The sequence below is a fragment of the Bos mutus genome, chromosome 9 (assembly GCF_027580195.1).
Source record: "Bos mutus isolate GX-2022 chromosome 9, NWIPB_WYAK_1.1, whole genome shotgun sequence".
NCBI lineage: Eukaryota > Metazoa > Chordata > Mammalia > Artiodactyla > Bovidae > Bos > Bos mutus.
The window spans coordinates 65959402-65986065 of NC_091625.1; the positions used below are offsets into that span (position 1 = coordinate 65959402).

The 26664-nt window shown below is 37.7% G+C and overlaps 1 protein-coding gene across 1 annotated transcript in view; it reads right to left on the reverse strand.

Annotated features, from left to right (window-relative positions):
* The window catches only part of THEMIS (thymocyte selection associated), a 197936-nt gene that overhangs the window by 82493 nt on the left and 88779 nt on the right, over positions 1–26664 (reverse strand). The window lies entirely within an intron of this gene.

A 26664-nucleotide genomic window follows, 5' to 3' on the forward strand; every position in this document is an offset into this window, starting at 1 on the left:
AATTTCTTTCCATTTGCAAGAACAAGTTGTTTCTGCCTTTCATTCCATAGCCTCTTAGTATTTTAATTCTGGTCTCTCAGTGCCAAATAGAGTCACAAATGTAACACCCTTTAGATGGGGAAAACAATATTGTTATATTCCTTTGAAAACAAATTGAGTTAGCTTCTGGAAGGACTGAGCTGCACCACTGCACAGAAACAAATGTATTGCATGATCTAGGTGAGAAGAGAAAGTTACACATGACGAATGGGTTTCAGTGGCAACATAGGGAAGGAATCGGTAGCTCTAGAAATAAATTTCAAGAAAGGCATCAAGTACAGGGAAATTTTAAGATGAAGATGATAAAAAGGTTATGGGGATATTTTTGCGTGCACATCTAATGGAATGACACAACCACAATAAAACAAGCTTTGGAACAGCAGGCTTGAAATAGGAAAGGGTGATTTTGAAAAGAGGCAGTTCCTGGGAAAGTCTTTCCAGAGAAGCATGAAAAGAGATAAGAGAAAATGGGCCAAATCCTATGAAGTGCAGAATTAAGAAGCCAAAACAGGCCACATTCAATCAAATATTATAGATAAGGACTTTGCCCCAAAGTACCAAAAGCTTATTTTTTGGATACTTCTGTTTCATCTCTTTAAAATTATTCAGCTATGGCTAAGCAACATGTTGATATTTCATGCAACTCAAATGAAGATATTTCTGTTACTTTTAACTCTTTACTGACCATTGCATAAATATGGGATCAGAGATTTGTAGAATACTTAAGTTCAAAGAAATAGTACTAATTATTAACTCCAACTTTATTTTATAGTCAAGGATGCTAAAATTATCCCAGATTACATGCCAACTAGTAACAGAGCCAGGAAAAGAATTATGTTCTCCAAGTTTACAGATTTTTTTTCATTTTTTTAATCATAGCTAAAATTAAAATTTCAATATTTTAAAAAGAGAACTACACCCATATAAAGTCCAAGGGACAGCAAAGAGATCAAACCAGTCCATCCTAAAGGAAATCAGTCCTGAATGTTCCCTAGAAGGACTGATGCTGAAGCCAAAACTCCAATACTTCGGCCACCTGATGTGAAGAACTGACTCATCGGAAAAGATCCTGATGCTGGGAAAGATTGAAGGCGGGAGGAGAAGGGGATGACAGAGGATGAGATGGTTGGATGGCATCACAGACTCAATGGACATGAGTTTGAGTAGGCTCTGGGAGTTGGTGATGGACAAGGATGCCTGGTGTGCTACAGTCCATGGGGTCGCAAAGAGTCGGACATGACTGAGCAACTGAACTGAACTGAAAGTCCAAGGGAAGAAAATTATATTAAGAGAACCCAACTAGAAATAAGCTAAATTTAAAAAGTCAGCAGTAAAGAAATTATAAAATGAAGATCCCTTATTGAAAGTAGAAGAAAAAATGCAATCCAGAAGAAATATTTTAAACTTTGCATTCAAAATACTTTTGGAACTTACCATTTCTTATTACCTCCATTGCTACCACCCTGGCTCAGGACAGTATTATGTGGGCAAGACCCCAGTTGGTTCCCCTGTTTTCCATGCTTACTCCCTTACTGTCTTAAAGCATCACAAAAGTCATAATGAGTTTAAGATGTAAGATGGTTTACCTCATTCCCCTACTCAATCCTCCAGTTGTTTCACATCTCATGAAAAGTTAAGTGAAAATCACTACAATGACCTACGAAGAACTAACAAATGGCTTCCTCATTTCCTCTGATCTCATCCCCTTTGTCTCCTTCACTCACTATATTCTAACTATTCTGGCTGTCCAGCTGACTCTCAAGCACATCAGGGACATTCCTGTCTCAGGATTTGTACCATCTCTCTCCATGGCCTGGAACACTTGTCCCTGGTCTCTGCGTATTTCCTCTTACCCACTCAAGTCTTTGGAAAAGTGCTGTCTTTTCAGTAAGGCATACTATGACCACCCTATTTAAAATTATTTTATTCCTCTCATACTCTTAATCTTTCTTATGGGGCTTCCTAGGTGGCACTAGTGGTAAGAGATCTCCCTGCCAGGGCAGGAGACAGTGGATTTGATCCTGGGTGGGGAAGATCCCCTGGAGGAGGAAATGGCAACCCACTCCTGAATTCTCGCCTGAAAAATTCTATGGACAGAGGAGCCTGGCAGGCTACAGTTTATGGGGTGGCAAAGGGTCGGGTGTGACTGAGCACACAAACACACACATTTTGCTTTATTCTTTTTTTTCGTAGCACTTACCATGCTCTAACATTCTATATCATTTACTCCTACCAGAATATAATATTAAATGTGGTATCAAAACATTCACCAAGATGTTTTGCTACTGATTTATATGCAGTACTTAAAATAGTACTTAGAACATAACAATAAAGGAATGTTTCCTGATTGAGAGACTTGACTAAAAGAAGATCACCATGTTAAAAGACATACCCTCTAGTTTACTCAAATGTGTGTGTTTGTGCTCAGTCACGTTCGACTCTGTGACTCCATGGACTATAGCCCGCCAGGCTCCTCTGTCCATCAAATATTCCAGGCAAGAATACTGGAGTGTGTTGCCATTTCCTCTTCCAAGGGATCTTTCTGACCTAGTGATCAAACCCATATTTCTTTTGTCTCCTTCATTGGCAGACCGATTTTTTCCCACTTGCACCACCTAGGAAGCCCCACACAAATACGTAAATCCTACACCAGAGAAAGTACCACAGTGCTGAATATTTCTAAATCTCAAGGAAGGGCCTCTAATGTGATGAAACATCACAACTGCATGAAAAATTGTTAGAAAGATACATGATTTTAATGAGAAGATTTAACTAAATGGAATATCAAATGATTTATCAAGTTGGGAAATCTCAGTATCAAAAAATTTATATTCTCCCAAATTAATATTTAAGTTCAACATAATTTCAGTCAAAAGCCCCATCAGATGTATATATAGAAATTAATATGGTTTTAAAAATTAATTTGAAAGAATAAGACAAGAACTTCAACAATTATTGATAAAAAGAAAAATATATGTCAGTGTTAAGATGTATTAGAATGGAATCTATAAAAATGGTTCTGAAGAATTTATTTACAGGGCAGCAATGGAGAAACAGACATAGACTTATGGACATGGGGAGAGGGGAGGAGAGGGTGAGATGTACGGAAAGAGTAACACGGAAATTTACATTACCATATGTAGAATAGATAGCCAAAGGGAATTTGCTGTATGGCTCAGGAAACTCAAACAGGGGCTCTGTATCAACCTAGAGGGGTGGGATGGAGAGGCAGACAGGAGGGAGGTTCAAAAGGAAGGGGATATATGTATACCTATGGCTGATTCACGTTGAGGTTTGACAGAAAACAACAAAATTCTGTAAAGCAATTATCCTTTAACAAAAAAAAAATTAAAAAAAAAAAGATGTATTAGAAAATACTGCATTGTGAGTTACTGATTTTGCATTAAGACGACTCAGGTAAACCAAAGAAATAGAATAAAAAATTGAGAAACTGCCTCCAATACAGATGGGTAAAGAATAGTCTAGCAAATATATAGTACTGAGAAATATATGGACCAGTTTTTATAAAGTTTGATCCTCATCTTATGCAATGCACAAAATAAATTCCTCATGGAATAGAGAGTTAAATAAGAAAACAAATAAAGATACAGAATAAATTATAAGTGGATCTTACTTCAAGGCAGGTCAGGCCTTCCAAGCTTAAAACTACATACCTAAACTATGAGAATGAGATTTTGAATTCATTAAATTAATAACTTAGTTCAATTATTTATTACTTAAATTCATAGTTTGTTTTTATTATCACTCTTTTTATTGTTGTTAAGCAACAACCAATACGAGACAATCCTGGATAGAAAAGCATTGATTTTATGTAATGATAAAACCTGAAGAGGGTTGCTGCTGCTGCTGCTGCTAAGTTGCTTCAGTCGTGTCCAACTCTGTGCGACCCCATGGACTGCAGCCCACCAGGCTCCTCCGTGCATGGGATTTTCCAGGCAAGAGTACTAGAGTGGGGTGCCATTGCCTTCTCCGTGAAGAGGGTTAAGGGTCAAGAATTAATCATTAAACATGAGGATTTAGAGCTTTCACTTCCTGTTCCCAGCTATTATTACTAGACCTTCAGCAAATTCATGTTTACCCAAGGGTGCACTGCTAGTGTTTCCTTGAAAAATTGGAGAGAACAAACTGAATTCATACACTGGGGTGAGGCACTAAAGATCAGAGCAATCTGATGCAACTGAAGTGAGATGAGCTAAAGTGGGTGTGAAAGTGTTAGGTCACCCAGTCATGTTCAACTCTTTGAAACCCCATGGACTGTAGCCCTCCAGGCCCCTCTGTCCATGGAATTCTCCAATGACTTAGGGTGACTGAAAACGAAACGTGATTTAAGAAAGAGTGAGCAACAATAATAAAGAGGGTGGAAGAAAACTTTTGGAGGTGATGAATGAGGTTTCTGACACAGACTGTGCTGATGCTTTCATGGGTGTAGACTTATGACCAAACTCGGCAAACTATATATGTTCATTGTGCACAATTTTTTTATATCAAAAAATATAAAACAAAATGGTAAAATACAGGAATAAAGAGTAACAAGCATGAAAGCAAAGAAAATTTAAAGGAGAAAACAAACACCTCAACATAAATTTTAGGAAATAAAAGGAGTGGGGCACTGGTATGACAAAAATTATATGAAACGGATAACATATTTGCTTATATTTGGACATTAAAAATACTTGATATTCAAAAGGAGGCAATAAATGCATTGCACATTTGCAAACATATATATTTGTACACGAGATATGCACACATGGTATGCAAACACACATACAGTTATAAACAACTTATTGAGCAAGTTGGATTTGATAGGATATGACCAGAACCAACTTCATGCTTGTTCTTTTATATCCCTTCAAATCTCTATGAACTATTAGTTGTTCTAACTCTGCATAAAATCTTGGAGAAATCCCATAGCTTTCAGTAATCAAATAATTCATAAAAATCCACATCTGTAGAATAACCACTAAACTCCAGGCCAACTTAGTATAAAAACCAAACCTCAGAGTCCTTTCCTAGTTTGAGGTTTTGTCCTGTAGTTGCCTGAAGCCCTCTTGACTTCACACTCCAGGATGTCTGGCTCTAGGTGAGTGATCACACCATCGTGGTTATCTGGGTCAATAAAATCTTTTTTGTATAGTTCTTCTGTATATTCTTGCCACCTCTTCTTAATATCTTCTGCTTCTGTTGCGTCCATATCGTTTCTGTCCTTTATTGAGCCCATCTTTGCATGAGATGTTCCCTTGGTTTCTCCAATTCTCTTGAATAGATCTCTAGTCTTTCCCATTCTATTGTTTTCCTCTATTTATTTGCACTGATCACTTAGGAAGGCTTTCTTATCTCTCCTTGCTATTCTTTGGAACTCTGTACTCAGATGGATGTATTGTTCCTTTTCTCCTTGGCCTTTTGCTTCTCTTCTTTTCTCAGCTATTTGCAAGGCCTCCCCAGACAACCATTTTGCCCTTTTGCATTTCTTTTTCTCGGGGATGGTCTTGATCACCAACTCCTGTACAGTGTTATGAACCTCCACCCATAGTTCTTCAGTAACTCTGTCTATCAGATCTAATCCCTTGAATCTATTTGTCACTTCCACTGAATAATTGTAAGGGATTTGATTTAGGTCATACCTGAATGGTCTAGTGGTTTTCCCTACTTTATTCAATTTAAGTGTGAATTTTTCAATAAGGAGTTCATATCTGAGGCACAATCAGCTCCTGGTCTTGTTTTGGCTGACTGTATAGAGCTCCATCTTCAGCTGCAAAGAATATAATCAATCTGATTTCAGTGTTGACCATCTGGTGATGTCCATGTGGAGTCATTTCTTGTGTGGTTGGAAGAGGGTGTTTGCTATGACCAGTGCATTCTCTAGGCAAAACTGTTAGCCTTTGCTCTGCTTCATTTTGTACTCCAAGGTCAAACTTGCCCATGACTCCAGATATCTCTTGACTACCTACTTTTGCATTCCAGTCCCTATAATAAAAAGGATAGCTTTTTTTTTTTTTTTTTTGGTCTTAGTTCTAGAAGGTCTTGTAGGTCTTCATAGAACCATTCAACTTCAGTGTCTTTGGCATTAGTGGTTGGGGCATAGACTTGGATTACTGTGATATAGAATGGTTTGCCTTGGAAATGAACAGAGATCATTCTGTCATTCTTGAGATTGCACCCAAGTTACTGTATTTTGGACTCTATTGTTGACTATGAGGACTACTCTATTCTTCTAAGGGACTCTTGCCCACAGTAGTAGATATAATGGTTATGTGAATTAAATTCACCCATTCCTGTCCATTTTAGCTCACTGATTCCTAAAATGTTGATGATCACACTTGCCATCTCCTTTTTGACCACTTTCAATTTGCCTTGATTCATGGACCTCACATGCCAGGTTCCTATGCAATATTGTTCTTTACAGCATCAGACTTTACTTTCATCACCAGTCACATCCATGACTGGGTGTTGTTTTCACTTTGGCTCAGTCTCTTCATTCTTTCTGGAGTTATTTCTCCACTCTTCTCCAGTAGTATATTGGGCACCTACCGATCTGGGGAGTTCATCTTTCAGTGTCATATCTTTTTGCCTTTTCATACTATTCATGGGAGTCTCAAGGCAAGAATACTGAAGTGGTTTACCATTCTCATTTCCATTGGACCACATTTTGTCAGAAGTCTCCACCATGACCCATCCATCTTGGGTGGCCCTACATGGCATGGCTCATACTTTCATTGAGTTAGACAAGGCTGTGATCCATATGATCAGTTTGGTTCATTTTCTGTGATTGTGGTTTTCATTCTGCCTGCCTTCTGATGGATAAAAATAATAGGCTTGTGGAAGCTTCCTGATGGTTGAGAGTTCCTGTGGGGGAATCTGGGTCTTTCTTTGTGTGGGGCCATGCTCAGTAAACCTTTAATCCAATATTCTGTTGATGGGCAGGACAGTGTTCCCTCCAGTAATGGCGGCCCTCTTTAAAAGGACTTATACCAGCATGCTTGATCTCCCAGGATTGTTGTATTCAGTGCCCCTGATCCCATGGAGGGCCACTGTTGATGCACGCCTCCACTGGAGACTCCTAGACATTCACAGGAAAATCTGGCTCAGTCTCTTGTGGGGTCTTACTCCCAGGTCCTGATGTGCACAAGGTTTTTTTGTGCCCTCCAAGAGTCTGTTTCCCCAGTCATGTGGAAATTCTGTAATCAAATCACACTGGACTTCAAAGTAAAATTCCCTGGGGGTTTTCAGTACCTTTGGTGGATCACCAGGTTGGGAAATATGTTGTGGGTCCTAGAACTTTTGAAACAGTACAAGAACTTCTTTGGTATAATTGTTCTCCGGTTTGTAGGTCATCTGCTTGGTGGCTCAATGGTGGACCTTAGGAAGCAGCTCTATGACAAAGCCAGTGGAGGTGATGGAATGCCAGCTGAACTATTTTAAATCCTAAAAGATGATGCTGTTAAAGATGCTGCACTCAATATGCCAGCAAATTTGGAAAACTCAGCAGTGACCACAGGACTGGAAAATTTCAGTTTTCATTTCAATCCCAAAGAAAGGCAATGCCAAAGAATGTTCAAACTGCTGCACAATTGCATTCATCACACATGCTAGCAAAGTAATGCTCAAAATTCTCGAAGCAAGGCTTCAATAGTTAGTGAACCAAGAATGTCCAGATGTTCAAGCTGGAGAAAAGGCAGAGGAACCAGAGATCAAACTAGCAACATCTCCTGGATCATAGAAAAACAAGAGAATTCCAGAAAAACATTTACCTCTGCTTCATTACTATGCTAAAGACTTTGATTGTGTGGATCACAACAAACTGTGGAAAATTCTTAAAGTGATGGGAATACCAGACCACATGACCTGCCTTCTGAGATGTATGCAGGTCAAGAAGCAATAGTTAGAATTGGACATGGAACAACAGACTGGTTCCAAATCTGGAAGGGAGTACGTCAAGGCTGTATATTGTTACCTTGCTTATTTAACTTATATGCAGAGTACATATGAGAAATGCCAGGCTGGATGAAGCACAACCTGGAATCAAGATTGCTGGGAGAAATATCAATAACCTCAGATATGCAGAGGACACCACCCTTATGGCAGGAAGTGAAGAAGAACTAAAGAGCCTCTCAATGAAAGTGAAAGATGAGAGTGAATAAGTTGGCTTAAAACTCAACATTCAGAAAACTAAGATCTTGGCATCCATTCCCATCACTTCATGGCAAGTAGATGGGGAAACAATGGAACCAGTGAGAAACTATTTTCCTGGGCTCAAAAATCATTGCAGATAATGACTGCAGCCATGAAATTAAAAGACACTCGCTCCTTGGAAGAAAAACTACAACAAACTTAGCCAGCATATTAAAAAGCAGAGATATTACTTTGTCAACAAAGGTCCATCTAGTCAAAGCTATGGTTTTTCCAGTAGTCATGTATGGGGATGTTAGAGTTGGACCGTAAAGGTAGCTGAGCACCAAAGAATTGATGCTTTTGATCTGTGGTGTTGGAGGAGACTCTTGAGATTCCTTTGGACTGCAAGGAGATCAAACCAGTCAATCCTAAAGGAAATCAATCCTGAATATTCATTGGAAGGACTGATTCTGAAGCTGAAGCTTCAATACTTTGGCCACCTGATGTGAAGAACTGACTCCTTGGAAAAGACCTTGATGCTGGGAAAGATTGAGGGCAGGAGGAGAAAGAGATGTCAGAGGATGAGATGGTTGGATGGCATCACAGACTCCATGGACATGAGTTTGAGCAAGCTCCATGTATTGGTGATGGACAGGGAAGCCTGGTGAGCTACAGTCCATGGGGTCGCAAAGAGTCAGACATGACTGAGCTACTGAACTGGACAGAGCTGAACTGAACTGCTAAAGCCCTAAAGAGGCTTCCAAGTTTATAACAGAGAAACAGAAAGTATTGTTGACTTTTTAATTACTAACTCTCTGTGTCTCCTTCCCCTACCCACTAAATTTTCTTTTTCACTTTAGCAGAGGGTCCAGGAAGAAAAGGGGATAAGGAGAAGTACATACACTGTCTTGCGTTGCTGATATCTCTGTAATTTAGATGTGGCAAAAGTTAAACACTGACCCATTCATTCATGGAATACTTCTGCATATTACTTAGAAACATCCTAATTACGAATGATATTGCAGTTTCCTTGCCAAAGGCTAGCCACTTACAACTATTGCCTTCAGCTCTTGGGCTTCAGAAAATACACCGATTAGTCACGTTCCCTTCTCCTCCCTCAAGTTCATATCTTGTCTGCAGAGAACCCACATACACGCTGAGTCATTGACGGAAATGTAGTTTATTCCCAGTATCACTCACCCCAGGCGGAGAGCTTCTTCCATCATAACCTCCTACTTTTTGACTTTGTAGATATATGTCAAATACTAGTCCCTATTTTACTCAAACTCCCACAGCCCAATGCCATGATCTCCAAATGAATTACCTGAAAATCTCATCACAATACCTGAGGTGAGAAAGAAGAGCCCAACTACCTTTACTCATAATGTTGGAGGCAGAAAACTCAGAGGATGTGGTCAACTTTCAGAAAAATAAATCTCTCCTCCCCTTGCTAACTTCTCAATCTTCCTCTTTCTCAACCTGAAGTGAGATGAAATGCTCCAGCACTTAAAGAACACTTGCTTCTGACTTCACTAGTATCAAGTTTCCTTTGGCTTCCAAGATACAGCACTGGCTATCTCTGTTGCCAGAGCTTGCAGGACTTCATGTTCCAAGTCCTGCATATACAGTCTAGCAGCTCACTTTAAACTATGTGGGGTTCATTGGGCCACATTTAGTCTCAGGTTTGGAGCAATGCTCTGGTGTAATTTCAGGGCAATGAGTAAAATGTAATAATCTGTTAGACTATACACATGTGTACCTATGCATACATATGCACCTATATTTTTATATCACTTTATCACAGATAAATACAGATCCACACATATATGTGTGCCTGAGCCTATATGTGTATTAATAATGGAAATACAGTATTTACCAGAAAAAAATTTAACGTGATAACTGGTGATTTTATTTTCTTCTTTTGTCCTTCTGCTTCCTAAAATGTCATGCCTTATTCTTAAAATCACTTAAAAAGTATATTTTTATATAAACATAGAACAGTGGATTTTATTTTAAAGGTAGGATCATAGTTCAATAATAAAATAATCACTGAAAAAGGATGAACAATCCAGAAGCAGACTTTAAAGAAATTTATTATGTGATAAAAAAGCTATAGAAAATTAAGAAGAATTTCTTAATGAATAGTATTTAGATATTTTGAAATCACCTTCATAATATCAGGTGAGTTCAATAATATATAACCTATGCACATACACATGTGTGCACACATACATGTATGCAGAGCACACATCTCTATGCATGCATATATGTGATTATATATTTTAAGTGTATATGAAATCAAGTTTTTAAAAAAAATTAGAACTAAATGGGATTGATCAACATGTATTAGGTCACTGGAATGGGGATAAATTTAAAAGCAATACAAGTAGGCACAAATGAAATGAACCGGTTTGGGTGTATAAGAATTTAATACTTTCACATAGAAATACTAAGAACCACTAGTCTGGAAATACCCCAAATGTGACAAATTTGAAGACTGTTTCTAATATATGGCTTTCAAAGGAATTAATTTAGAGAAAAATAAAACAAAATGAAATAAGGTAAAGTTTCCTTTCTTTCTTTCTCCCTATCACAAACATTTATTGAGTTATTTCTCTATACCAGGAACTTTAATAACACTAAGGAAGTAAATACACATAGTCCCTAGCCTAAAGAATCATAAAGTCTAATTATTATGATAGAAAGGTAAAAACCATTATAACACTTTAAGTGCTGCAATAGTAATTTCATAAGGCTTGTTACAGAAACCCATTTAGGAGTACCAAACATATGTGTGGGCTGAAGGTTGGGAGGTGCAGGAGTGCTGGGAAATTTCCTTAGGACAGGTGAAAACATAGAGTCGCTTACATGAAACATAAAAGATGGTTTAGAATTCTAGCTCTAACTCTTATTGGTAGCTCTCTTTCCTTGGGCAATTATTCTCTGAGTTTCAGTTTCCTTTCCTATAAATTGGGAATAATAGTAACATGCCTGTGTGTGCTCAGTCACTCAGTCATGTCCAACTCTTTACAACCCCTATGGACTGTAGCCTGCTGGCTCCTCTGCCCCTGGGATGGATCGCCCAATACACTGGAGTGGGTTGCCAATTCCTCCTCCAAGGGATTTTCCCATCCCAGGGATCAAACGCACGTCTCCTGTGACTCCTGCATTAGCAGGCAGATTCTTTATCACTGAGGCACCTGGAAAGCCTAGTAACACTCATAGGGACACTAAAAGGATTTAATGAGAATTATTTAGTTATTTGAAATTTAGTAAGTCACCAGTGAACAGATAAAAATAACAAAATTCCTTTCAAAGATTGGGAACTGAGGAAAGAATCAAGTCTTTGCGAATTACACATTTAGTCTAGTTGAAGTATAAATGTGAAGAAAGATATGCAGAGAAGGAAGGCTTTAGAAATACATAAGGGACAGATGATAAAAAAAAAATTCAAAGGAAAACTACATAGATTTTTAGCAAGAGACTACACAGTAAGAGTTTCCTTTTACAATAGATCAATATGTCAGTGATGTGTAGAATGTATTTGAATATAGTATGACCAGAAATAAAGGCTACACATTTATTGAAAAAGTTTGCATATAAATGGATGCACTTAATTCAAACTTGTGTTGTTCAAGAGTCAGCTGTACTTAGAAGATGGTCTCAATAATCCATCCAAGAAATAATGGCGACCTGAAGTGAGGAGGTATATATTCAAGAGATGTTAATAAATAGAATCTATAGAATTTAAAAATTAACAAATGGGAAGAGTAAAAAAATTTAAAAAAAAAAAAACACAAAAACGGATTGTTCCTAGGTGCCTGGTTTAAGTTACTCAGTATACAGCATTTAGAAAGATAAGAAATACAGAAGAAAGATTAAATGTGATTAATGTTTTTAAAGACAGTGGAGTAGTCCTTGTGTTGTTCACTAGTATCAGATTTCCTTCTACATCCAGGCATAAAGGAAGGTTACACTTTCTCATCCCGTTATACAGGGACTACACTTTTCTTTGGCTAATTAAGTAAGTGTAGTGGATAGAGCTAGAGCTAGAGATTTATCATTACTGCATTATTTCCAGTTCACTATTCTCTATCCACACAATGACAACCCTCCATGTTCCAGAAAAGGGAGTTTCCGTTGATATAGGTCCTTAATACAGGATGCCATGCTTCAAAAAAAATTCTCCTTTGACAACTTAAAATTCCATGAAATTTTAAGTCCCACACACATTGAGAACATTGATGAGTTCTATCATTTTTTATGAGGAAAAATAAAAGCATCAGTTAGCCACAGCTTGAATTTTGATTCTAAAATCACAAGTATTCTGAGTGGCACTGAGTCCCTTTAAATATTGTTCATTATATCTATCTGAAGGTCTATAATCCAGACTTTTTTTTTTTTCAGACTTTTGGTCTTGGAAAATTATACAACGTTGAGCAGCCTTAATCACCTTAGAATTGAGGTAATAAATTTGAGACTACCTTTATTGGATTTTGTGAGAGTTAGATGAGTTTACACAGGTAAGAAAGCTTAGAGTACTGACTGATTCATTGTAAGCATTGAGTTAATAAAGTTCTCCAATTGCTTATTTTTAGGCTTTTTATGTACCTCTTTTTTCCCTTATATTTTGGATTTCCTCACAGAATTCCATCATTCTTTCTCATGAGCTACACACTCTCCAGTTTCATCTAATCCTCTCCCAGAACTTCATCTACCATTTATATTTCCTGACACTTGAATCATCAACTTCATCCTGGAATTCTTTCCCAAACTACAGACTGTTAACTTCTAACCAGACACCTCAGCTCAGACATCTCACAGATATTTCAAACTGAGCATACTTTAAAATAGACTCTTCCTTTTTGCTTGCAAAACCATCCCTCCATGTCCTGTGTTCTTGATTTAATGAGTTTCATCACCATCCATTCTGATGCTTATGTCAGAAGTCTGGATATCTTCTTTATACAGTGCTTTTTTACTCCCTACACTTCATCAGTCACACATCCTACAAATAGCATCACCTAAAATTGTTCTGAATATTTCTTTTTCAGTCGCAGAGGCAATTATCTTATCTCTCTCATATTAGTATTTTAAGCTTTCTAATTGGTATCCTTGCCTCTATTTGAATGGATTATCTGCTTTATAATTAGAGTATTTTTCTAAACTAGACAATTGAATAACTTTATGAGATGCAGTTTTTAAAATTATTTTTATTTTGTATCGTGGTATAGCTGATTAACAATGTTGTGATAGTTTCAGGTGAACAGTGAAAAGATTCAGCCATATATATATATATATCTGTTGATGTTGTTACTCTTAGTTCAGTGGTTAAGACTCCATGCTTCCAAGGCAGAGAATGTGGGTTCAATCCCTCGTCAGGGAACTAAGATCCCACGTGCCATGCAGCCAACAAACAAATAGAAAACCCTCCTCACTTTATAAGTGTACAGTTCAATGAGTTTACTAAATTTATAGAGTTGTGCAACTATTGCCAAAATCCAGTTTTAGAACTTTTTCATCACCCAGAAAGTTACCTTATGCTGTTTGCATTTCATTTCTATTCCTACCCACCACCCTAGGCGACAATTTCTCTGTTTTTTGTCTCTATAAACTTGTCTTTTCTAGATGTTTTGTATCTAAAATAGAAATTTTATTGTTATTTCCCACCTGGGGAGGCTACAATAGCCTCCATTTATTTCTTTTTAGAAAATCCACTTTCCTTAAAAAACAGAGCAGTTTAGAAAGAACAAGTCTTATTTTTAGTGTGGAATACAACTGATTTTTTTTCCTTCATTTTTTTGGTGTACTAAAACACCGAAGTATAGTATTTTTTTTTTTTTAAAGTTAAGAAGATAAGGAGAAAATGAGAAATAGTTTGTTTCGAATCCTAAGCTAAAAGTTGAAGCTGTGGGTTTAATGGGCACCAAAGGTTATTGTGAAAGGAGACTTGAAAATAACAAAATGAAGTACCTCTTGGAAAAACAAAACAAAACAAACAAAAAAAAAGACTAAAGGTAGGAGAGTTAAGGAATGGTGGCAAGGTTTGTAAGAACATAGGAACAATTCTTAGGAAATTCGGTATGAAGAAAGGGGTCCACAATCATGTGGACCTGATGACAGAAACAGGCAAAGGGTAGGTCAAGTAACATGAAAACTGAGTTCTGACCTTTGGGAACATGCAGTGTGACAGGAAATCTAACATGCTGATTCTGAGAAAGTCTCATTCCCCATCTGTGGCAGAGTGATAAAGAAATGAACTGAACAACTTTGGAGCCCTGACCTAAGAAACTTGGTAATGATTCACCTTTTATATCCTAACCCTCTTTGGTCTTCTACCCTCATATTATTACACTGTGCTACAGACATTTTAAGCTTCTCCTAGATCCTGATATGAGGATCCAGGAGACAACTCAATGGACATGAGTTTGAGCAAATCTGGGATATAGTGAAGGACAAGGAAGCCTGGCATGCTGCAGTCCATGGGGTCGCAAAGAGTCTGACACACCTGAGTGACTGAACAACAACAGATCTTGATAAGGTTACGTCCCCACACTATAGCCAACACAGGATTTTTTTTTTTTTGGCTAAATCACTCTAAACATCACTTGACATCTGACTGTTTCTACATGTCCAAACTTACATATTTCAACTGAGTCATTAAATATCCTTTCTGAGCTCAGTCCCACATTTCATTGTGTGTATGTGCTCAGTCACTAAGTTGTGTCCGACTCTGACTCCATGGACTGCCCACCACGCTCCTGTCCATGGGATTTTCCAGGCAAGAATACTGTAACGGGTTGCCATATCCTCCCAGGGGATCTTCCAGTCACAAGGATCGAACTCACGTCTCCTCCGTCTCCTTCAATGGCAGGGGAATTCTTTACCACTGAGCCACCTGGGGAGCCCACATTTCGAGAGATTTTAATAAGTTGTCTTCCAAATCCCAATACTAACCTGGAAACAAGACTTTTCAATTTCCATACTGTAATTGTCTGTTTTCCTATGTCTAATTCATTGTACAGAAAGTCCACTGAGCACAGATACTATATTTCATTCACCTGATCGTCTCCATTTGCTGATCATAGTAAATGGCACATAGCTAAGGTTTTATATCTATGGAACTAAAATAACTATAAACAATTATAAAAATTATTTTAAATATTTTAGAATAATTATTGATATAAATAATTTTAAAACACTGTATGCACAATGTACAATTAAAGTAATATTTAAAGAAATTCAAATCAATAGATTTTTAAATCTTTCTCCTCAATCTTTAATTGCAATTATATAGTTTTAGTTTTTCTCTATGCATCTGTAATATGCTCTGATTTTCCTTGACTTATGAAGAATATGTTCATTTTTTGAGATCCATAACTCATTAATCCTCACTAGTCTTCTTCTTTGTATAGGTCCATAGCTCTCTTAATGAATAAAAGGCTTCCTATTCTCTCTGTATCTGTGTTATCACCAACTTGATGGGAAATTTCAAAATTCCTAATTCGAGTCCTAGTCTTCATTCTAGTTCCTGAAATTTATTTCAGCTAAATCTGAATTGTCACCAAAGAACTTTCTGATTATGCCAGTAATGGCCTTAGGTCTTCCCTAAATTTCTATCTCAAATAGCTTAAGGTATTCTCCAGCTTTTTCTCATTACTGGATCAGTAAAGAAAAATTCTGAGCATGGTAAACCCATATTTATAAGAATAAAATGCTAGAAGGAAGTGTCTTTCCTCATGTCACCACTTTCTTGTCCTTTGATGTCTTTTAGAGGTACATGAAAAGAGTATAATTGCTACAGACCAGACACATTGGTAGAAGCTGGCATCTCTCAAAGAATGAACTTTCCTTAAAAAGCTGATATCCTGAAAGTGAAGGGCTGGAAAAAGATTTTCCATGCAAATAGGGACCAAAAGAAAGCAGGAGTCACAATACTCGTATCAGATAAATTAGACTTTAAAACAAAGGCTGTGAAAAGAGACAAAGAAGGTCACTACATAATGATCAAAGGATCAATCCAAGAAGAAGATATAACAATTATAAATATATATCCACCCAACATGGGAGCACCACCGTATGTAAGACAAATGCTAACAAGTATGAAAGGAGAAATTAACAATAACACAATAATAGTGGGAGACTTTAATACCCCACTCACACCTATGGATAGATCAACTAAACAGAAAATTAACAAGGAAAAAAACAAACAAACATGTATCTATAAAGTTCACTAAAGCAAAGCACAGTAAAATTAAAAAAAAAAAAAGCTGATATCCAAGCACATTTAAATAAATTAAAAAAAAATAGGAGATCATTTCTAGTTTCTTTCTTTAATAAATCCATATATATGAGTGATTTTACTGAGAGTCATTTTATATGTATAAAATAAATTGTGAGTATCATAAGGAACTTAAAGACTGAGCATGGATAGAGAAGAGAGTAAGAATTGAGTTCCAAGGCACTTGAACACTTAGATGTGAAGACCAGAGGAAGAACCAGCAAGGACCTCAAAAGAAAATTCGACCCCTGCAGCATAAGAAAACTAGTAGTGTATGCCTTTCCAGAAAATGAAGAAAGATTCCAAAAAGTAGGGGGTATTGAACTGTGACATTTACTGCTTAGTATCTAAATAATAAGAGCAGTAAAGATTGACCATAAAATTTGGCAACCTGAATACCACTTGGAACCACAATCATTACATACTTCTCAGTATCAATTACCTCCCCTGCAAAAAATATCAAGACTCATTTCATGAAAAAGTGTGACGGACTAAATGAGAAAATACACCTAGCATAATGCCAGCAATAGAGGTGTAAGCAGGAGGTTTTTTAAATTATTGATACAGACTGAGGTTGTCTATAACATAGACCGCCTGAATACAGTATGCTTGACAACCATGTGAGAGAATTTGGCTGAAGTGTCTAGCATGACTGGAAAAAGAAGAAATGATTATAGCTCAGAGAAGAAGCTGGAACCAGAGACAATGAGGAGAAAAATAGTGTGGTAGGGCAATTCCTATCCTTGGATAACAGTTAAAGGAACACACTTCTCAAAGGATAAAACTTTGTGTTTTATCCTATCTCATAACTGGTGACTGCACACTTTTTAAACATTAGTTAATATTTGGAAAGCATTTGAAAACAAAACAAACTTCTCTTAAGGACAAATGGTATATAAAGTTCAGTGAGCTAAATAAGCATAATGTCACAAGTTAAAATTCCATTCTTATCTCCTACACAATATATTGTCTAACTCCATAATTTTACAATCAACCCTTTTACATTTTGTATCTGCATAAATATCTATAGGTGGGCTTCCCTGCTGGCTCAGTGGTAAGGAATCCATCTGCCAATGCAGGAGACATGGGTTTGATCCCTGGATCAGGAAGATCCCCTGGAGAAGGAAATAGCAACTCACTCCAGTATTCTTGCCCGAGAAATCCCAAGGACAGAGGAGCCTGGCGGGCTATAGTCCATGGGGTCACAAAGAGTCAGACATGATTTAGCTACAAAACAATAACAACAAATAGCTATAGACTTATTATATAGTTCTTGTGGTCTTTGATATATAAAATTACTCCATTTGGCTAATTTTTAGTCAATGGCCTTCTGATTTTATAAGATTTCCCCTAATATTTTCCTCTTCTCATCAGATTTAAAATTAGTTATGTAATTGGTCATGGTAAACATCTTAATGGTGTGTCCTACAAGATAGCTAAAAGCAACTTGTGTTTTTAGAAGTATTTTTCATCATAATGATCATGACTATGACATATTGAAGCTAGAGTCTGGATGAAGTATAATGTAAAAGAATTAATGCTGCAAAAGCCTGGTTGAAAGTCTGTCCTTTAAAAATGCATTTGTATGAATCATTTCCTTCTCTATAAATTTTTAGAAAAATACTAATTTTTGGGAAGCCTATTTTTATGCATTCTTTCAGAACCATCTTATGCTCATTTTCTATCAACATTTACGCAGGAAATTTGGTTTGCAAAGCAAAGCATATGTCCTTATTTATGTAGGTCTTACATCAGCGATTAAAAGTAATGGTTGACTTGCAAAAAATGTATTTGCTCAAATATATAGCTTATGCTTTATCAATTTTTTCTAGGCAAGGTTTTTATTCTAAAATAAATTCAGAACTGATAAATACAGTAATGAAAAAAAATCATATGAATCCATTTTGGAAATTGCAAAATCATTTGGAACTTACCCTCTCTAGATTTCTCCACCTGCTCTTTGGATTTTTTTAAATTTTAGAAGAAAATGAATGTAGCAAACTCAAAAAGCAACAGTTAACTATCTAGTGAGCCCACACATAACTCAATGATTCCAGGCACTAAACTCACTACAGAAATTATAGGAAGTTGGCAATTCAAATGCCTTCCCTTTATACAAACTGTGCACTGAACATTCCAAACTGCTGATTCTTCTCCTAAGGTTGCTCATTTCTAAATAGGGATATCCAGGTTATTGACATTTAAGAAAGTGAAAAGCCTTTGTAAATGCCAAAAATCTAAAGTGAAACAATTTATTCCAAATTTCATTTAATCGTTTTGCAAATCTACTGGAAAAATAAATATTTTTTAATTTATATTTTTGTGGAACTTTAATACTAACACTGAAAATATAATGATCACCTATTTGGTGGTATTTTACTTCTTGACTCCACAGATGGGAGAGAGAAGCAAGGAACAGTATTAATCAGTGTTTCTCATCAGCTCTTTCTCATTCACCCAGTGAGAGCATTCTCAGTTGGCAGAAAGCTCAAAGATGGCCAAATTTTTGGTTTGTTCAGGTATTTCTAAGCAGGAGTGTACTTCAATCATCCTGGAATGCAAATAATGTTCTCTGGACAAAAACTCCTTAGAAAAAAATAGTATTTTACTATTAGTTTTACAGCTTGCTCATTTTTTGCTTGCAATTCCCTTAAAATTGGACAATGTTTTCTAATGTCTTACTTTAACCAATTACTTTTCATTTAAAATTTATTTAAACCATTCTTTGGCTATTTGGCTAGAAGTATTCATGTGTCATAACTAGAGGAAAGTTTTAAAAGTTCTGATTACTCTCCCACGTCCAACAGCACAAAAAGTACTTATAAATATTCTGTGCTACCCATTGGGCACAGATTTCTACCTGCAAGGTTTCAGCTGGAAATTGGGTTTGGCTCATTTTCAACCCAGCACTTCGTTTATTCATTCTTTGCCTGATTTTCCCATCTTTTTCACTTTTTCCTACTATAGTTGGCTATTTACAGGCTAAACCCATTTACTAAACTACAAACTGCAGGGAACTCAAAAACCATCATGTACTAATCTGTATGTTATCTGGCCCTAATAAAAGCTCAAATATCTGCTAACATATGCTAAAACTGTATCTCACAGTTAAAATTTGTCTTTTTAAAGAAAGACCATAGATTCCCTTTATTTTCCTTGTTATTCAGTTTAAATCCCCAATTTCTTAAGTATGTCTATATTTCACATTACTTGCTTTGGGTCTTTGAAAATGGCTGACACATTAATTTTCTCTATTCACAGCAAAATAGACTTAAAGCTTCTATGTTAGAACAAGAGGACACACTAAGGCATCAGTCTTTAGAAGTTCAGAGTTGGTTACAAATCCACTCAATGTCTTTACACCACATCAGCTTAACAAAAACAAAAACAAATCACATCCTTTGTGACTAAATCCTACAGATGACAAATGAGTGGATGTCTCTAAAGATCTAGATTTAGCCTAAGAGTGTGGGTTTCTTTAACACTTTTCAGCCACTCTGTCACTCCAGATCAGAAATGAGTCTCTGTACCCAGCAGCAGCTGTTGAAGTGTTCTCTCTCTGCAACTCCCAGAAACGATTGCTTTCCTTCTGCCTTTTTCAGCTCTCACTCTAATTCTGGTACAGGGTTTGTTTTCTGCTCAGTTCATAGTACCTTGCCATAACTGCCTCCCCTGCTCTTTGCCTTAATGTCTCCTATGGGTGTTCTTGTCCGACAGAAATCTAGACATTCTGGCAGCAAAGTGGACACTTGGGCATTAAATGGCCAAACAGAGTTAGTGAAATGCAAGGTTTCTGGTCCCAGATGTAGTCTCCAAAGGAGTGGAATATCTCATCTTTCAACCAAAGGTTTGTTTTTCTATCTGGTTATAGGCTTTTTCATCAGAATATAGAAGTTACATTTCTCCTATGTGGCACTCAGAAGTCATAGCCATATATATTCAGGACAGGCAAAAACCCCAGTGAGGATATGCTCTTTCAAACTATCTGAAACTACTTCTGACAGAGAAACTAACCATCAGAGAAGGAGAGTTTACTCTACAACACTCTTATTTAGAACAGAATTTTAGGCCCAGCTTAATTTATTTAATCACTTTATAACATTTAATCATTTTATAACATTGTTTTCATCTGATTAAGTATCAGAATGCACAAATATTAAAGACTATTTTTAAATGATATAAACCTAAGAGGAAATTTGAAAGGTTGCTTGGTGCATTCTTATCCCCTTTTTTTTTTTTTCCCAGACTCCAAACCTTATTCTTCCAAACACTGAACTATCACATTTAAAAAACAACAACAGAATCTTCCAGTGTAACTTCATGGGCCTGGAGATGTGCTGTCATCTCTATTGAAATCCATCCCCCAACTCATCTGCCCAGCTTACACCCAAACCACAATTCTCAAATTTCTACTACAGTTGAGTGCTTTCTTAGTTAGGTATTAGAGAACAGTTGACAATCTCACTTTGGGAAACAATTCTATAATATTCTAGCTCTTATAACCTATCCTAAGAGAGTCTTAATTTCTAAACTTCTTAGGTGAAGTGTGGAGTTCATAACTGACAATTGATACCTATCACAAGTGAATCTGATTAACACTGTGTATATTTAATTTCTATTAGACAGCCTATTGCTAAGTTGCTAAGTCACGTCAGTCGTGTCCGACTCTGTGCGACCCCGTAGATGGCAGCCCACCAGGCTCTCCCATCCCTGGGATTCTCCAGGCAAGAACACTGGAGTGGGTTGCCATTTCCTTCCCCAATGCATGAAAGTGAAAAGTGAAAGGGAAGTCGCTCAGTCGTGTCCGACTCTTAGCGACCCCATGGACTGCAGCCTACCAGGCTCCTCCGTCCATGGGAGTTTCCAGGCAAGAGTACTGGAGTGGGTCGCCAGTGCCTTCTCCAAGACAGCCTATACAACTATTCTATTATTAACAGTACAAGAAATGATCTTGTAAAGCTAAGGACCAAGGGAAGGCAAAAGTAAACTATACAATGAAGGATCTGATATTCTTCCCTTAATATGGTATTTTCATGAGTCAAGTCAGTTTGAGTAGTTAAGCTCCAAATAACCCTTACAAATTATTATCTGAATTTAAGACACTATTCCGCATACAATCCAAAATCTTCGAGGCTTCCTTTCAATGGCTGCTTTCTGCCTACAAACTTTTTTTTTTTTAAATCTTATTCAATCCCTTCAAAAGCATACATAGAAGAGCTTTAATGCAGATATCAGAAGAAATATGAAAGAAATATTTGAAAGGATGACATTGTGATAAAAAATGGTTGGTTGCAAGATTTTTCAAGTACATTATGAAGAAACTGACAGAGTTTCTGTTTAAATTCCAAAAATACTGAATAAAGTCCTATCTTCATGGTGAGAAAAAATGTTGAATATGAGGCAGTCAGTAGATCTGAAAACAGGTAAATTAGAGCATACTCTGGCATTTTAAACTGATTTCAGAGAAAATATAGCTCTTTATTGACCACACCAGAAATGATGAAACTAATCATGAAGAATTATAGACTCTCAATTCTGATAAACTTTCCATCAAGCAGGTATCTCTTGATAACACCACTGACCTAGGGTTTCCTAGCTTCTGCTGAACCCTTTTCAGGGCCAAGAAATAAGTTCCAATGTATTACACCAAAAATGTCCTTCCTTTCACTCTCAACCAATGTCACAATGGAAAATAAGAATGCACTGTTGCTACAAAACAGCTCTTTCAAATATAAAATAACTAACATCATCTAGCACTAAGTCATTCAAGTTTAGACTATCACTCAGTTTCCCTAATCATTCACAGAACAAAATGACTCGTGGACCTTTTAACATCTTAACAAATAACTCTTAACATCTTAACAAAGTTCAGTTAATCAACATTGTTTAGAAGTTGACTCAGAACTAGACACAGAGTCGATGTGGGGTCTGAAAATGTCCCTCAGTCGTGTCCGACTCTTTGTGACCCTGTGGACTGTAGCCTACGAGGCTCCTCCATCCATGGGATTTTCCAGGCAAGAGTACTGGAGTGGGTTGCCATTGCCTTCTCCAGGGGATCTTCCCGACCCAGGGATTGAACCTGGGTCTCCTGCATTGCAGGCAGACGCTTTACCCTCTAAGCCACCAGGGAAGCCCCAAATAAACAGTTAGGAATTATTAATTTGATCTGGAATCCTACATGTATGAATTTAATCGAAGATATCATTTGTTTTAGTTTAGCATCTGGTGATAAAAGAAAATACATGCACTGATCTCTGTCCCTAGTTCTTGGCACAGAGCTCCTGAAGTCCTTGTAAATTCCTAGGGGAAAAGATACTAGGAACATCTAATTTTCTAAGATTTGGTCTTTGATCCCAGCTCCTAACACAGGGTTTCTAAATCCCCTGGAATTTTCTGTGTGATAGTGAGAGAGTTAATTTTTAGGTAGGTTGATAGAGAGTCCCAGGCCCTCAAGGAGGAATGAGTCTGAGACCCTCGAGGAGTAGAAAGGAGGGTCTCTCAAGGAGGAGAAAAGAAAAAACTTTTTTTTTTTCTACATTGGTTTGTCTTAGTCACATAAGACATTATTTTCTTTAAGCCCATTCAGTTCAGTTCAGTTGCTCAGTCATGTCCAACTCTTTGCGACCCCGTGAATCACAGCACACCAGGCTTCCCTGTCCATCACTAACTCCAGGAGTTTACTCAAACTCATGTCCATCGAGTTGGTGATACCATCCAGCCATCTTATCCTCTGTCGTCCCCTTTTCCTCCTGCCCCCAATCCCTCCCAGCATCAGAGTCTTTTCCAATGAGTCAACTCTTCGCATGAGGTGGCCAAAGTACTGGAGTTTCAGCTTTAGCATCAGTCCTTCCAAAGAAATCCCAGGGCTGATCTCCTTCAGAATGGACTGGTTGGATCTCCTTGCAGTCCAAGGGACTCTCAAGAGTCTTCTCCAACACCACAGTTCAAAAGCATCAATTCTTCAGCACTCAGCCTTCTTCACAGTCCAACTCTCACATCCATACATGACCACAGGAAAAACCATAGCCTTGACTAGATGGACCTTTGTTGGCAAAGTAATGTCTCTGCTTTTGAATATGCTATCTAGGTTGGTCATAACTTTCCTTCCAAGGAGTAAGCATCTTTTAATTTCATGGCTGCAATCACCATCTGCAGTGATTTTGGAGCCCCAAAAAATAAAGTCTGACACTATTTCCACTGTTTCCACATCTATTTCCCATGAAGTGATGGGACCAGATGCCATGATCTTCATTTTCTGAATGTTGAGCTTTAAGCCAACTTTTTCACTCTCCTCTTTCACTTTCATCAAGAGGCTTTTTAGTTCCTCTTCGCTTTCTGGCATAAGGGTGGTGTCATCTGCATATCTGAGGTTATTGATATTTCTCCTGGCAATCTTGATTCCAGCTTGTGCTTCTTCCAGCCCAGCGTTTCTCATGATGTACTCTGCATAGAAGTTAAATAAGCAGGGTAACAATATACAACCTTGACATACTCCTTTTCCTATTTGGAACCAGTCTGTTGTTCCATGTCCAGTTCTAACTGTTGCTTCCTGACCTGCATATAGGTTTCTCAAGAGGCAGATCAGGTGGTCTGGTATTCCCATCTCTTTCAGAATGCTCTGTATTAATGAGCTTACCTTGTGTCTCAGCTGGTAAAGAATCTGCCTGCAATGCAGGAGACCTGGGTTGATCCCTGGGTTGGGAAGATCTCCTGGAGAAGGGAATGGCTACACACTGTAGTATTCTGTCCTGGAGACTTCCATGAAGTTGCAAAGAGTTGGACATGACTGAGTGACTTTCACTTCACTTCTAATGATTATATAATAACAATGTATATTGTTTCTCCTCCTTACAAGAACCTTCTGACTAATCTTGTTACCTTGTAGGAGTGGGTCTGGTAAGACCTTTCTATTGTTAGTTCTAATCTTGTTAATTTAAGATCTATCTTGTGGGAAGCGAGAGGGCACTCTCTGTTCCCCTTCTGATGTCTATGGCAGAAGTGTTCTCTGTCCTTTTTCACTGTAATAAACTTCTGCCACACAAGAGCCTGAATGATCAAGCTTGGTCCCTGGTCCCAAAGCTAAATTTTCTTCTTTGGAGGTCACGAATTTCATATCCTTCACCATAAGTTATCAATAGGGGTGCCTTTTGTTCTAATAAGGTGACTCTGGGTAGATTCTCAGATGGCTCTTGAATGGGGGCTTGTCACCAGAAACACCAAGCCATAATTAGAAGCTTGGAATTTTTCAGGCCTAACCCCCATTCTCTAGAGGAGGGGGACTGGAAGAGGAGTTAGTAATTGTTCATGCTTACAAGAGGAAAAGTCCATAAAATTCCCAAAGGTACAGAGTTCAGAGAACTTTCAGTTTAGTGGACACATCCACACACCAGAAGGATAGTACTGTACACCCCAGAAATTCCTGACCCTTCCAGACCTTTATCTGACTGTTCATCAGTATCCTATATCATATCCTTTAAGAAACATAGGAGGAGGACTGGAAGGTTTTCTAAGCAGTAACCTAGACACAACATTATGGCTTTATGTTTCTTTCCTAATAAAGCATATAGATCATTTTCATTTGACATTCTTTCAAAGGGCATTTAAATTTTTTTTAATTTATTTTTTTCTACAAATGCTTTCTTAGTAGTTTAGGGATTTTTGGTCTTTTCCCTCCTACTTGTAATAGGCACCTACTCTTTTATATCTCTGGACCTTCACATACTGCTCCCATATTTCTATTATTTGAGACAACTAGTTGTCATTCCCTTCCCCACCAATCCTGGCTGTAGTTGGGATGACCAATGAGTTGATTGAAACAGGAGATGGGCATGTGATCCAAACTCCTCCTTCTTTTAAAAATTGGAACCAAACAAAGAAATTACATTCTTCTCTAGTGATGAAACTACGAGATGCAGGAACTGTCACAAGTCATGCCCAATGTTTGATGAAAACGGAGGCCCGCTCTGGCTGTGTTCTACATCCTATCTCTAATCACCCCTGAATCCTAGTGTACCCTTAAGTTCTCCAAAGATACATGAATTCATATGTTCATTAAAAGGAAAAAGGAAGGGATAAACCATTTTGCCAGCAAAACAACACAGTTTAAAGGCTCAGTCCCATAGGACTGCTGCCCATTTGAGATGCCAGTTGCAAGTAGTAGGTCCCCAGGTTATTGATAGCTTCTGTCTGACGGTTACAAATCAGAGGTCCCCAGAATCCCATCCTTGGGTTTATTACTTTGCTAGAGTGGCTCACAGAACTCAGGGAAACCCCTATTTACTTTAACCAGTTACGAAACTTTTTGGAAGCTCTAGGGAAGAAAGCTCTCTTGTCTTTCTAGCTTCTAGAGACCATCCGCATTCCTTGCCTCAATGATTTCTGACTCCATCTACCAGGGCAGAAATGCTCCACCTCTCTAAAGTTCTTCTGTAGTCACATCTCTCTCTGACCCTGACCTCAAGTGAAAAAGGTATTTTAAGGACTCTTGTGATTAACTTGGACCCACCTGAATGATCCAGGATAATCTCATCTCAATGTCCTTAATTTTAAGAACATGTGCCAAGTCTCTTTTGCTTTCCAATGTAGTGTATTCAACAGTTCTGGAGGCTTAGGCACAGATATAGGCATAGGCATAGAGGGTGAGAGGGTGGTGGTAGATGGGACTTTCTTCTGCTTCCCACTAAAAATGAGAACAGCATTCCATCTCTCACATTTGATTCAGTAATAAAAATATATTAAACAGGAGAAGCCAGACACCCTCCATGTTTAGCAGCCTGTTAATCAACATTATTTGGAAACAGTTTAATTTCAAAATGACTCCTTCAAAATTGATTTTCTGGAAAGGAAACTTCTGCTGGTTTTATCTTTTCCTGAAGATGAGTTTGAAGATCTTTATTGGATTTCCCCAGCAAACAATCAGAATGCAATCTTTGAAATGTAGAAGTAAAAGTATTTCCATACCCACATCCTTGAAGCCTGAGGCTGCTATCATTCCTGAGTATAGAGAATAAACACAGCATCTCTCTTTGTTTTACTAATTGCTTTGTTTCCCCAAGCTGCCAGCTCAACATCTGCCAGGCCAGAATGCACTCTCTCTGCACACCAGAGAACTAACTACTGCTGGCCAGATGAAGGACCTGAGCTCCCTGGTGTAGGGGTAAGTGATTTCCAGGCACTCAGCAGGTGGTTTCCAAGAGGCAAAAACTTTCAGAGAA